Source organism: Pinus tabuliformis, chromosome 6 (genome assembly GCF_031772625.1).
Source record: "Pinus tabuliformis cultivar Carrire ecotype Pingquan chromosome 6, CPIR1, whole genome shotgun sequence".
Lineage (NCBI taxonomy): Eukaryota > Viridiplantae > Streptophyta > Pinopsida > Pinales > Pinaceae > Pinus > Pinus tabuliformis.
In genome coordinates this window covers 1,718,359,933-1,718,365,264 of record NC_142292.1, presented here as the reverse complement: position 1 = coordinate 1,718,365,264, position 5,332 = coordinate 1,718,359,933, and the positions used below count along the sequence as shown (strand labels likewise).

At 38.1% G+C, this 5,332-nt stretch overlaps 1 long non-coding RNA gene across 1 annotated transcript; it reads right to left on the bottom strand.

Moving 5' to 3' along the window:
• Nucleotides 1-769: 769 nt before the first annotated feature.
• LOC149265648 (uncharacterized) lies at nt 770-3,455 on the bottom strand. The gene is made up of 2 exons (XR_016260085.1): nt 2,374-3,455; nt 770-1,816 (listed from the first exon to the last, which is right to left on the bottom strand). It is a non-coding gene; the product is annotated as an uncharacterized LOC149265648 (long non-coding RNA).
• Nucleotides 3,456-5,332: the final 1,877 nt, after the last annotated feature.

Sequence of the window (5,332 nt, the reverse complement as noted above, 5' to 3'; positions counted from 1 at the left end):
GTTGCAGTATAATGTGACTAAAAATCAAAATGCCAATCATACAGAATGTTGCAGTATAATGTGACTAAGAATCACAGGGGAAGCACCATGTCAAGATTTTTTCACAATATCTTACCAAGGGAAAGGAAATCAATTGCTTAGAAAAATCATAGTAAAGTTGCCAACTAAAAATAAACACGAGGATATATCAATCAATCCCAAAATCAAGAAGGGGCATCCACCAATCTAATTGAATCAATAATTTTTCCAAGTTTAATGTCAAAACAATGGAAAAGGGGCATCCACCAATCCAATTGAATCAATAATTTTTCGAAGTTTAATGTCCAAACCCAGGAAAAGGAAGCCTAGACACAACCTATCAAAATAAAAAATAAAACGCAGTACTACTAATGATACAATCTCATCCACTTACAAACAGTTGCATGCATATATAACGTAAGATTTAATATAAGCTTTATGGAATATAAAGAAAGGTCAAAGCCCATTCTTATGGCCTTCAAATGCCTATGGTCACAATACAAACACATCGCGCACATCAAATAACCATTCTACGAGAATTGAAACCCCAGTAACAAAAGCCAAAAAGCATGCACACAAGCAATCATGATTTAATGGAAGCTTTAGAAAAGAGCGTGCAAAATTATTATTTAAGTTTCATACAGAACTCGAAGCTTAGTGTTCATTAGGTTATTGTGATCAACTAATGTGGTTGTATTTCTCCATCCAATTACTAGTTCTGTCACATGCCAAAAGGATTTGTTAATACTCGTTTGTGAAAAGTAGATACATTCATGGTCTTTGCTCTTCAAAGATGTATAATGATATGCATGCAACGTGTGTGTCAAATAGTACATGTAATGTGATTGTGAATCATGAAAAATAGGATAACTTCCTTGTTTTCAGAAAAACTGCCTCAATCAAAACCCATCTGGAGCTACAATAAACCTGTTCCATACTTACCAAATGGGCAACCTTCTACCTAACCGACAATTTTCTTTAATAATTACACCATCCATAAACCATTAGACAATTTTCTAAAAGGTGAAATGTGCAGTACCAATAAATTGACCAAGAGTGGGTATGGTAGTATGCCTTGTTCATGAACTAAACATTTTCTTGTCAACAGAGTTTGTGTTTGTAGGTAAAACTGAGGGTGCTTCATACCCCCCAAGCCACCAAAGGCTGGAATTCCCCAAAAACATGTTCACTCCTTGTTGTTCATCCTGTTGACATAAGCAGGTTGCTCCTTGTAGATGGGAAGATGTACAAGCCCTGAGTGAATTTCGTGGAATAAATACTCCCAGTCATAGCATCTCAGCTGAAGTGCTTTTGAGTGTGGAGAATGTCAGATACCCCTGTCATAACCAAACTACAGTGCCTTTTAATTTTCACATGATGGAGAAGGGCATGTTTTCCATGGTTAACTCAAAAGCTTCATCAACGAAAAAACCTACATATCTTCTCAAACACAATACCATCATGCACACTTCTTATTTTGTAAACTCAAAAGGATTCGCCCATTGAGTATGTTATATTAATATATTCATTCTTCAAATCTTTTTCCCTTCTGTTTTGCAACCACTTGCATAATTCAAATATAACATCCACTGCAAGTATAGCCTATGTATTATACACTTTGCTAGCACTTGTATAGGTTGCCTCTTCTCTCAAGGAAAAGATGATTGTGCGCAAGATGCCATACCAGTGCATCCACCAAACAATAAGCTTGTGGAGGCATTTTCAAGAATCTCTATAGTCGCCTATTACAGCAAGATCTCACTTGTGTATCCCCCGGGCCATTATAGAACATAGGCACCTAACAAGTACAGAGATTGTGTTTTAGAATCATACTTCCCCATTTCAAAATCAAATATCATATAGTAGTATCATCAGTAAACATATTGAAAACAGTTTTTGGTTTCTTAAAATTAACTAATTTCTGCCATTGTTCATAAAGTGGCATCTAAGAGAATATAAGAAACATGGTCATTTTGTTTCATTTAAAGCTCACTATTGTCTATACCATGATGAATACATGGGCACATTGTAAATATCGTAAGAGTTTCAATCACAATCATGACGCACTGAAAATCATAATTTATCCCTCTAATTCAGAACTTCGACACTATTAGCATAATCTAGACCTCTAGGTTGCAGTTGTGGCCAAATTATACGATATGAGCATTTTCCACTCAGTCATGTCACATGCAGGGTTGATTCAGTTCTATCACAATTGTGCTTGGCATTGACTAAGGTGTTTGCATTTTGCCACATCAACCCACTTTCAATGAGTTGGTCAATAAATTGTTGTGCCTTGTACAACTTCAGTTAGTAACTAAACATTTAACTTTCTTGCACTAGAAGGTAATATACCTAAAAGATGCCCTCGATATAAATGTTTGCAACTTCAGAAGGCTAAGAAGCCAACTCCAGAATATTACACTGTAACACCATTGTTAAGACAAAATCATTCTCACATACCATATTAGATTTTAGCTGCATATGAAATACAAGGGTAAGTATCATGAGCATGCTACTACTTAAGTAGGCATGGTATTGAACTATAAGCCCGTAGTACATAATTGACTATCAACATGTGACTCAAAAGTAAACTCTTGCAAAGGAAATTATCCACCTCAAATGTGAACAAGTACAAGACAGCAAAGGCCAAAAAAATTCACTTATATTGGTTTAAATATGACACATCCACTAACACATACAAATAGATATTCTTTTGGCAGTTCAATGAAAAACTCTGCATTATAAGATACAAAACCCTCTGACAGATGTATGCTTTCCTCACTGTGCATTTCCCAAGAAAAAGCTTTTGTGCTGACACAAGAAATAAAGCAGTGAAATACACTAAAACCATGATAAGGATGGAGGGGTTTATATCTCTCCATTAAAGTATTGAAAAATTACCTTTCTAAGGACAGAAGTATGATGACAAAAGCATATACTATTTCAACTTCAGACCAAAGGTATGTTCAGAAACTATCCTGACTGTTACCTGTGAAAATTTTAACTCTATTGCAGCAACTGGAAATTATTCTTCTAACTGATTAATTATTAAGCAGTTTATTTACTACGGCAAACAACGAATAAAATCACAACTGCAATTTTTACCATAAAAACACTGGAAAATAAAATGCTGGAAACTGAGAAATACTAGCACACACAACAAAAATATGACACCAGTATTTTTTGACGAATGTCACTGGAAAAACCCAGTGCAAGAAAACCAGTGCAGCAGCTAAGGGTTTTTATTATTATGCAACAGTGAAATTCTGAGTACAACTGGATGCCCAAAACTGCAATCCTCTACAAGATAAACTGGCCACAAAAATTAGTGAGACAAATCTTGCCTCAACTGACATTGATCTTGCTCCACAACAGGCACAAACTGGGCAGCTTTGAAACCCCTGTCAGCCTCTGTGCAAATGTTGTGCAGTCCCTCACATGCACTTCCTGTAAGCTGCTCTGATCAAGCCATCCAGCCCAACTCAGCCTCTGAGAATGACTCGCCAGCCCCTCCGAAAAATCTCCCAGCCTCCGGCAACTGAATCAACCCTCATTCCAACTAAATCAAACTCCGCCTTTGAAGCTGCCTGCGCAACCTCACTAAGGAAAATCAACCCTCCTGTAGTTGACTCTCTAAAGCTGGAAAACTTCCTCCAAACTCAATGTCTCAGCGCCTCACTGTCTCTGCATCCCCTATTTGGCTTGAACTTCTCTCTGTTGAATCACTGCAACTGGGAAACTTGATCTCTGCCAAGTAACTCGTCCTCAAGTGTATTTCTCCTCAACCCCACCGATGACCTCTTATAATCTCCAATTGGGTCACCTACGGCCACAATTAAGTCCTTATCGATGACTGAGATCATTTCTGAGTTTATCCGTGTGAGTTTCTAGATAAATCTCACCTTTCTCTATTAATTGTTGTTGATTAATCATTTTCCCCAAGTTAGACTTAGGAAAAATTTAATCATTAATTAATTAACTTAATTGAGCTGCTTCTAGGTGGATTTTACAGAAAAGGTTTCCGGGTTATGGAGTACTAGTGTTTCTTAGACCAAAGTTGAGACTAGAACACCATTCGATGCTACAAAAACTAACAATCCCTCTTAGTGAGGAAGGTGTTCTCCAATTGTCTCATAACATCCTCCATACACATTGTTGATGCCTGACAATTGTGATAAACTACCATTGTCCACCAACTACTGCGCAACTCTGATAATACTGCATCTGTGTTGTTGTTGACACTACAGTGTACACCCTGTACTGCTGCCAACTCTACCACTACACTGCAATTGATCTCATGTTGTTACTGCCGCTGCAACTGAAATCCAAATACTTTGTCCCTGTTATTGAAACGGTTCTCCACTATACCCATCTGCTCTTTGAAATAGACAAAGTTAGCTCTCCCTATAGCTTTCGTGAGTATATTTGCAACCTACTCTTCTGTGGGAACATATTGTAGCTGGACTACTCCACGGTGCACACAATCTCTGATGAAATGACATCGAATATCTATTTGTTTCGACCTATAATGGAACACTGGATTTTCAAAGAGTTTGATGCACCTCTAATTATCACAATAAACACTAGTTGCCTCCATCCTTTGCTTGAACAAGCTCACCAACAACTTCCGAAGCCATATAGTTTCGAACATGGTTGTGCTAGCTGCCATATTCTCTGCTTCTACAAAGCTCTGTGATATTGACTTCTGCTTTCTGCTGCACCAAGAAACCATCCCTGATCCAATGTTGAAGCAGTACTAGAAGGTACTTTTCCTGTCCACTGAATTGTCTGCCCAATCTGAGTCTGTGAATCCACATAGCCTGACATCATCACCTCGAATATACCTCAACCCATACTTGATTGTGCCACCCAAATACATCAGAATGTGCCTCATTGTTGTCTAATTCACTCCCTTCGGCTCCACCATAAACTAATTGAGAGTGTTGACCGCGAAGCAAATATCTAGCCTGGTGTTGACTAGATATATGAGAGAACCGATAAACTGTCTATATAAGGTTGGGTCAACATCCTTGTCTTTTGATGCATCTATCTTCCTCCAGTTGGTAATCATGGGCGTAGACATGGGTCTATCTTGCATTTAGAACCTCTTCAAAATCTTTGTCATATATCTCCCTTGATCAAGGAAGATCTCCTTGTATTTTTGCTACACTTCCAAGCCTACGAAGTACTGCATCAGTCCCGAGTCCTTCACGTCAAACCCTGCTGCCAGGTTCCTCTTGCAATCTTCTATGAGCCCTGAATGACCTAGTTAAGAAGAGGCCATCCACATACAACACTAGAATGAGTGGAG